This window comes from Rhinoderma darwinii, chromosome 6, assembly GCF_050947455.1.
Source record: "Rhinoderma darwinii isolate aRhiDar2 chromosome 6, aRhiDar2.hap1, whole genome shotgun sequence".
NCBI lineage: Eukaryota > Metazoa > Chordata > Amphibia > Anura > Rhinodermatidae > Rhinoderma > Rhinoderma darwinii.
The window spans coordinates 106,619,283-106,629,326 of NC_134692.1; positions in this window are offsets into that span (position 1 = coordinate 106,619,283).

Sequence of the window (10,044 nt, forward strand, 5' to 3'; positions counted from 1 at the left end):
GAGTTCATTAGAAGATAATCCCTCCACCAGAGATTAGGATTTTTAACCTCTTAACGCCGAAGGACAGATATATCCATCCTCTGCAGCTGCTAGTTCGCGCAGGAGGATGGATATAGCCGTCCTGCAGTTAAACTGTCACCGTGCGTGTTTACACGGTGACCAGTACCTGGCAACAGCTGTCATAGACAGCTGAGGCTCACAGGGAGCCGTCAAGGGGCCAATGACAGTGGTCCCTGCACAGCGATTGCTGTGATTGGTCAGGCAGATTTGACTGACCAATCGAAGCATGCAAAGGCTGTGAGGCAGGGCAAACCGCTCCATTCTCCTCATTCATGTCAGATCGTTGAGAACGAAGCTGTGTGCTTTGGTGAAAAAAAAAAAAAGATACTTATCACCCTCAGTACCCCATTCTCCCCCTCCCACACCTTTAAGTTAGGGGGGCAATTAGTTAGACATAGTTAGTTAGGGCTAGTGTTAAAGAACATTTATCAGCGTTAGGTTTATAGGGTTAGTGTAGTAGGGGCGTTTTATATTTGTTTATTTAGATATATATATAGATATAGTATAGCACTTGGAGTTTAGTAGGGTTCATTAGTGTTAGGCGTAGGGAATTAGGTAGCATAAGTTAGGTGTAGGGCGTTAGGGGGGGCAATTAGTTAGAAATAGTTAGGGTTAGGTTTATAGTAATAAAATGGCTCAGCGTCTATTCGGCAGATGAGGCCTACGCCATGATCTGCTCGGTTACAGAAAGTGCAAGTGAGACTGATGAGCAATTTTTTGTTTTGTCATCGTCCACTAGCACTAGTGATGAGGAGCCACAGCCAAGGCGCCGCAGGAACGATTGTCCACCTGTCACTAGTGCCGTTGACCCCGATTGTGTGCCCATGGAGTCATACACCCTGTGTCCTCCAGAATTTAGTTCTGACGGGCATCCAAATCAGCACCGAGGGGTTTAGGGAGGAGGACTTTTAAAAAAAAATCTTTTCAGAGGAGTTCTTACTCCTGATGGTTGAGCAGACCAATTTATATGCTGCTCAATTTATCGCCAGTCACCCCACATCTTATTACGCCAAAAGTAGTTTGTGGCGCCCAGTAGTTGTGGCAGACATTTTCTAATTTTGGGCCTTCCTACTGAACATGTGTTTGGTTAAGAAACCCACGATTAGTTCCTATTGGACATCTGATGTTCAGTACTACACCCCTATGTACTGTGCTACCTTCGTTTTGTTGGTAATAGACTTTTGCCCAACCCACAGTGACCCCCGCCATGACCGGCTTTTTAAAGTTTCGGCCACTTTTACATTTTTTTAAATGGGAAGTTTGCGGATACATATACCCCCGAAAAATATTGCGGTGGGTGAGTTTCCGGTCCCTTTCAAAGGCCGCATACAATTCAGGCAATGTTTGCCAAATAAGAGGGCCCGATTTTTATAAGCCGTGTGAAACTGACTCCGGTTACACTCACAAATTCAAAGTGTATGAAGGGAAAGACTCCCAAATTGTCCCTCCAGAATGCCCCCCTTCACTTAACAGCAGTGGAAAAATTGTCTGGGACCTTTTGCACCCTCTTCTGGATAAGGTGTACAATTTGTATGCGCGTAATTTCTAGACTAGCGTACCACTCTTCAGGTGCCTGTCTGCAAAAAAAAAAACTGGCCTGTGGCACCATATGCCGAAATCAAAAAGGCCTGCCAAAGTCCCTGGTCAACCAAAAATTAAAAGCTGGGGAAATCAGGGTACTTTGTAATGAGGACTTGCTGCTTGTCAAATTCCGTGACTAGGGATGTTCTCATGTTAACATAGATTCACCCAGACGGCAGCAGCCACTTTCCTGTACGCGGGACAGGTCGTACCGTCTGGAAGCCTGTTTGCATACGGGATTACAATAAATTAATGGGTGGGGTGGACCTTGCAGACCAGATGCTGCAGCCCTACAGCGCTGTCCACAAATCCCGGATATGGTACAAAAAAAAACTGTTCACCTCGTCCAAGTGTCGCTATATAATTCCTATGTTGTTGACTCGCCAGCGTCATACACTTCTCTCCACAACGCCCACGTGGTCAAAAGTAAAAACACGCCCAGTTGTCTATTAAAAAAAAGTCATTAGCATAAAGCTGAAACAGGTCATAACTTGGTGAAAATAGATGGTTTTTCTAAATAAAAAACACTGCTGTAATCTACATTAGTGCCGATCACATATACAAGATAGGCCACTTATAATGTGACAGAGCCTCTTTAAGTCCTGGTAATGTCAATACATTTATACAGCACCGGAACAAAGTTCAGTACATTTATACAGCACCGAAACTAAGCTCTGTACATTTATACAGCACCGGAACCAAGCTCAGTACATTGTCGTATTAATTGCACGGTAAACGCCGTAAATACGAAAACCCAAAAAACAATGGAGGATTCGCTGGTTTTTTTTCCCCATTCCACCCCACAGAGAATTTTTTTTTCACGTTTACCAGTACTTTACATGGTAGAATAAATGGTGAAATGACAAAATAGAACTCATTCTTAAAAAAAAAAACAAGCCCTGATAAGGCTTTATCAACGGAAAAATAAAAGAAGTTATGGATTTTGGAAGATGGGGAGGAAAAAGCATAAATGAAAATACAAAAACTTGCTGCAATGGGAAGGGGTTAAACAGCAGTTTAATACCACATATGGAGTATAATCATGCTCGGGAGGACCCACTTAAAAGGGGTTATCCGGGATGTGATTTTTTTTAAAATAGGGGCTGGAAATTAAATAAATAAACCAAAAAAGCAACACTTGCCCCCGGCGATCCAATGCTGACGCTCCGGCGTCGCTTCCGGTGGTTGTTTACATGCACGTAGCATGTGACCGCTGCAGCCAATTAGAGGGCTCAGTGGTCATGTGTTGCATTTCTGGCATTATACGAGAAATGCAATTTATCACCACAGCCCTGCAGCGGTTACATGCTACGTAAACAACCTCCGGGAGTGCTGCTGGAACTACAGCGCTGTATCGTCAGGGGCAAGGATAGGTAAGTATTGCTTTTTAAAATTAATTTAATTTCCAGCCCCTAATAAAAAAAATTCACATCCCAGATAACCGCCTATTTATGGGGTGTGTGTCTGAAGTGACACAAGCTGGGCACAACATACTTAGCAGTAAAGTGGCATATCAGTGGAAAAATTGCAATTTTCACTCTGCAGCATCCATTGAGCATTTATTTCCGAAATCCACCTGGGGGATCAAAATGCTCACTATACCCCTAGATTAATTCCTTGAGGGCTGTAGTTTCCAAAATGGGGGTCACTTCTCGCAGGGTTTTCTCTGAAATGGTACCTTGGGGCAATGTAACATGGTGTTAGAAAACCATTCCAGTAAAATCTGCCTAAAAAAAACTTAAGTTGTGCTCCTTCCCTTTTGAGCCCTGCCGTGTGTCCAAACTGCAATTTACAACCACATATGGGATATTTCTGTACTCGGAAAAAATTGCGTAACAAATTTTGGGGTGCTTTTTCTCCGATAGTCCTTTTAAAAATGAAACTACATATTATTGTAAAAAATTACATTTTCATTTTTTTATGGCTCAATTTAAATTCGCTCAAACACCTGTAGGGTCAAAATGCTCACTACACCCCTTGATTAATTCTTTGAGGAGTGTAACTTCCTAAATTAGGTCACTTTTTGAGACTTTCCACTGTACTGGAACCTCAGGGCCTTTACAAATGTGACATGGCGTCAGAAAACCATTCCAGCAAAATCTGGGCTCTAAAAACAGAATTGTTCTCCCTCCATTCTAAGCGCTCCAGTGCCATAATCAGGAGAAATTGTCTTTCAAGTTTTGGGGTACTTTTTCTCCTGAATTCTTTAGGCCAGGTTCCCACGGGCCAGATACGCTGTGTAAAAACTACTCCGCATATCTGTCCCGGAACCCACAGCACGTTCCATCCAAAGAGAACACATCGTAGCGCAATTTTTCGGCCGGAATTTCTGGTGCAGTAAGCAGCGTAGAAATAAAATTGTCCATACTTACCTAGGCTGTTGTCATGGTGTCGCGTCCCTCCTTTACGGTCCGTTCAGTCCTCCCTGGATGAAGCTACAGCCCATTTGACCGCTGAAGCGGTCATATGGGATGAACAGTCGTCACAGGTGGAGGAAGAAGCAGGGAGTAGTGGGTTAGTATAAATTATTTGTATTTTTTTTTAGTTGCGAATTTTGCGGCGGAATTGCTGCGATTCCGCCGCAAAAGTAGCAAAACTTGGGTTTCTTTTACAGATGGTTTTTCATCACCATTGAATTCAATGGGGAAAACTCACAACAGAAAAACAAAAATGCAGCATAAATATACATGCTGCGGATTTAAATTCCGCACTGCATTTCAATTTATGAACATTTTCGCTGCGTTTTTTCCTGCAGTGTGGGCATCAGATTTTCAAAATCTCGTCTATTTTGCTGCTACTTTGAATGCTGCGGAACTTCCACACTGAATTCCGTTGCGATAATTCCACCGTATCTACGCTACGTGGGAACCCGGCCTTATAGAGATGAAAAATTGTGAGCTAAAACTACACATTGGAAAGCAACACTAATCAATATTCCCATATAAACAAGTCCATAAATGCATGAATATACGAAGTTAAACCAATAAAGTTCATGCAGAACATTGACAAAAAGTTTAATAGAAACATCAATGTTTAATAGTTATTCATTAAAAAAAACACGTCATTTTTTTTTTTTAAACGCACAGACCCACAAAACACATAAAAGGGTGGATCACCCTAGTAAAGTCCAAACCGTGTAATAATGTAGTCAAAATACGTAAGGTATCAAAGTGATTCATACACTGGATATCAGAAAACATATCAAGAAACCCCCACAGGTATATCGCTGATAGTAACAACCGAGGTAAAATAACGCAAAGCACAGGAGGATTGTAATGCCCACGCTGTAAGTATAGGCTAAGGCGGGATTCAAACGACGGTCCCGCCCGAGTGTCGGCCGGTAAAATCGGCCATTTTGCCCGGCCGGTTTGCATAAAGTTTTGCATCCGGGCCGGGCAGATCTGGACAGTGACATCAGCGGCAACTCCTAAAGGGGAATCCCCATGTGTTCGGGGATTCCGCTTCAGGAGTTTCCCCTGATGTCACTGCCCAGATATGGACAGAGACATCAAGCGCTCTGTCCAGGAGCGGAATTCCCTGAAAACACGGGGATTCCGCTCCTTCAAGGAGCTAAAGTGGGGCTAGCACATAGCAGAGCGGGGAGATACCTCCCTGCTCTGCTATAGTGGCGTCGCTACAGTAGTAGTAGCAGCAGCAGCCATGGAAGGTGTTGCCGGGCCAGGGCGCTTTTAAAACAAGCAGGGGAAGGGAGACAGCGCAGCGCTCCCTTCCACCTGCTGTACACCCCGGCCCTGCCACACAGCGTACAGCCATTCGTCCGAATGGCATAAACTCCTCCTCACATGCACTCTGCGCTGTGAGGAGGAGGAGATAGAGTGCAAGCGACGGAAAACCCGGCCATCACTCGGGACACATTCCGGTGATGGCCGTGTATTACCCGGCCCCGTCAAAAAATCGGTCGTGTGAATAGCCCCATTAGGGGTCTATTATTCCTAATGCAGCCGGGTGCCTGACGATTTATGAACGGCCGGCACCCGGCCGAGAAACCCTGTCGTGTGAATGAGGCCTAAGAAGGTAAGGACAATGGGGGAAGAAGAAAAAGGCAAGTACCAGGGGATCCAACAAGCCCATACTGGAAAGGAAAAGTTGAGTAGTTGCCCATGCTTTCCTTTTTTCAAAGAGCCTCTGAAAAGAGAGATGGAATCTTAATTGGTTGCTATAAGCAACTACAGTACTTTTGTCTTGCACTAGTTTTGATAAATGTCCGTCATTAAGTTTTATTTCTCTGTTAACACCTGCTATGTAAGGCCCCATGCACATGACCGTATTTTTGCGGCCGCAATTCATTTCAATAAGCCCATGCACAAGACCGTGGTTTCCACGGTCCGTGCATTGCCCAGGAGCATGGACTGCAAAAAGATAGGACATGTCTTATTACGGCCGTATTTTGCGGTCCAGGCTCATAGAAATGATTGCACGCGGCCATGTGCACAGATGTGCGGGCGGCACCCCACTACAGTCGTATACATGAGGCCTTAGGCTTCGTTCACATCTGCGCCAGGACTCCGTTCATGGGTTCCTTTGGAGCTTTCCATCAGGAGAACCCATGAACGTAATCCAAACGGAAACCATAGGTTTCCGTTTGCATCACCATTAATTTCAATGGTGACGGATCCAGTGCAAATGGTTTCCATTTGTCTCCGTTGTTTAAGCATTCTGACGTTTTGACGGAATGAATAGCGCAGCCGACTCCAGTGTTGATTCTGTCAAAACGACGGAACCTTTAAACAACGGTGACAAACGGAAACCATTTGCAGCGGATCTGTCACCATTGATATCAATGATGATGCAAATGGAAACGTATGGTTTTCGTTTGTTTCAGTTTGGATTACTTTCACGGGTTCCCCTGATGGATAGCTCAGACGGAACCCATGAACGGAGTCCAGACGCAGATGTGAACGAAGCCTTACTGAAATGAATGGATTACTGATTATTTGAATATCTGCAAAAAGTAATATTTGTCTTCTGCATTTTGCTTTAAAGCGTACCTCCAATGACATTGCATCAAATTTTTTTTTTTTGCACAGCTGAATAGAGCCTTTCACTACAATTCCAACTATACCTATATTATGCAGATAGCTTCTTCCTAGCCCGAGATCCAGCCGTTATACATGTCAGAGAGTAAATGTAAAATCTCTTGCTGCATATTGAAATGGACGGGCACTTCCTGATTGTGACATCAGCCAAGGGAGTTGAAGCCAGGGCTTGTGCCCTTATATCACAGGATGCTTTGCTTTTAACTCAGGCACGAGCAAATGAGCTCAGCCAATCAGGTCACAGAATCTCCTGCTGCAATCTCTCCCCAGAATATAGTATCTATACAGACATCTTCTGCAACGCACTGGATCCCTGCATCATGCTAATATATAGCATCATGCTATATTTTAGGTGTGTGTGTGTGTGTGTGTGTGTGTGTGTGTGTGTGTGTGTGTGTGTGTGTGTGTGTGTATATACATATATACATAACCGTTCAAAAGTTTGGGGTCACCCAGACAATTTTGTGTTTTCCATGAAAACTCACACTTATATTTATCAAATGAGTTGCAAAATGACTAGAAAATATAGTCAAGACATTGACAAGGTTACAAATAATGATTTTTATTTGAAATGATAATTTTATCCTTAAAACTTTGCTTTCGTCAAAGAATGCTCGATTTGCAGCAATTACAGCATTGCAGACCTTTGGTGTTCTAGCTGTTCATTTGCTGAGGTAATCGGGAGAAATTTCACCCCGTGCTTCCAGAAGGCCCTCCCACAAGTTGGATTGGTTTGATGGGCACTTCTTGCGTACCATACGGTCAAGCTGCTCCCACAGCAGCTCTATGGGGTTGAGATCTGGTGACTGCGCTGGCCACTCCATTACAGATAGAATACCAGCTGCCTGCTTCTTCCCTAAATAGTTCTTGCATAATTTGGAGGTGTGCTGTGGGTCATTGTCCTGTTGTAGGATGAAATTGGCTCCAATCAAGCACTGTCCACAGGGTATGGCATGGCTGTGCAAAATGGAGTGATAGCCTTCCTTATTCAAAACTTATGGAGGGAGCTGAAGATCCGAGTTGCCAAGCGACAGCCTCGAAATCTTAATGATTTACAGATGATCTGCAAAGAGGAGTGGGCCAAAATTCCATCTAACATGTGTGCAAACCTCATCATCAACTACAAAAAACGTCTCACTGATGTGCTTGCCAACAAGGGTTTTGCCACCAAGTATTAAATCTTGTTTGCCAAGGGGATCAAATACTTATTTCTCTGTGCACCATGCGAATAAATATATATAATTTTGACAATGTGATTTTTTTTTTGATTTTTTTATATAATCTATCTCTCACTGGTCAAATTAACCTAGCCTAAAAATTCTAGACCGTTCATGTCTTTGACAGTGGGCAAACTTACAAAATCAGCAAATACTTATTTCCTTCACTGTATATACATACACATACATACATATATACATACATACATAAATACATATATATACACTACCGTTCAAAAGTTTAGGGTCACTTAGAAAATTCCTTATTTTTGAAAGAAAAGCACAGTTTTTTTCAATGAAGATAACATTAAATTAATCAGAAATACACTCTGTACATTGTTAATGTGGTAATTGACTATTCTAGCTGCAAACGTCTGGTTTTTAATGCAATATCTACAAAGGTGTATAGAGGCCCATTTCCAGCAACCATCACTCCAGTGTTCTAATGGTACATTGTGTTTGCTAACTGTGTTAGAAGGCTAATTGATGATTAGAAAACACTTGAAAACCCTTGTGCAATTCTGTTAGCACCGCTGTAAACAGTTTTGCTGTTTAGAGGAGCTATAAAACTGACCTTCCTTTGAGCTAGTTGAGAATCTGGAGCATTACATTTGTGGGTTCGATTAAACTCTCCAAATGGCTAGAAAAAGAGAGTTTTCATGTGAAACTCGACAGTCTATTCTTGTTCTTAGAAATGAAGGCTATTCCATGCGAGAAATTGCCAAGAAACTGAACATTTCCTACAACGGTGTGTACTACTCCCTTCAGAGGACAGCACAAACAGGCTCTAACCAGAGTAGAAAGAGAAGTGGGAGGCCCCGCTGCACAACTGAGCAACAAGACAAGTACATTAGAGTTTCTAGTTTGAGAAATAGATGCCTCACAGGTCCTCAACTGGCAGCTTCATTAAATAGTACCCGCAAAACGCCAGTGTCAATGTCTACAGTGTAGAGGCAACTGCGGGATGCTGTCCTTCAGGGCAGAGTGGCAAAGAAAAATCCATATCTGAGACTGGCTAATAAAAGGAAAAGATTAATATGGGCAAAAGCACACAGACACAGAGGAAGATTGGAAAAAAGTGTTATGGACAGACAAATCGAAGTTTGAGGTGTTTGGATCAAACAGAAGAACATTTGTGAGACGCAGAACAACTGAAAAGATGCTGGAAGAGTGCCTGATGCCATCTGTCAAGCATGGTGGAGGTAATGTGATGGTCTGGGGTTGCTTTGGTGCTGGTAAAGTGGGAGATTTGTACAAGGTAAAAGGGATTTTGAATAAGGAAAGCTATCACTCCATTTTGCAACGCCATGCCATACTCTGTGGACAGTGCTTCATGGGAGCCAATTTCATCCTACAACAGGACAATGACCCATAGCACACCTCCAAATTATGCAAGAACTATTTAGGGAAGAAGCAGGCAGCTGGTATTCTATCTGTAATGGAGTGGCCAGCGCAGTCACCAGATGTCAACCCCATAGAGCTGTTGTGGGAGCAGCTTGACCGTATGGTACGCAAGAAGTGGCCATCAAGTCAATCCAACTTGTGGGAGGGGCTTCTGGAAGCATGGGATGAAATTTCTCCCGATTACCTCAGCAAATTAACAGCTAGAATGCCAATGGTTTGCAATGCTGTAATTGCTGCAAATGGAGCATTCTTTGACGAAAGCAAAGTTTGAAGGCGAAAATTATTATTTCTAACCTTGTCAATGTCTTGACTATATTTTCTAGTCATTTTGCAACTCATTTGATAAATATAAGTGTGTTTTCATGGAAAACACAAAATTGTCTGGGTGACCCCAAACTTTTGAACGGTAGTGTATATATATATGTATGTATATATATGTATGTATATATATGTATGTATATATATGTATGTATGTAGCAAACAAGAAGGCAGCAGCACTCACGTAAGAATGATCGACCAGGTGCCCAGCAAAACGTCCCGATCCTCGGACGTGTAATAATATAGAAGAAGAAAATTTGCAGCACTCCAACATGAAAAAAGTGGTGGTTTATTCAATCCAAAACAACAGCAACGTTTCAATCCTACAATAGGATCTTTATCAAGCCTAGTGACACATCTACTCAGCAAGCTTATATATGGTTGAGACTATTTTACATAATTGGCCT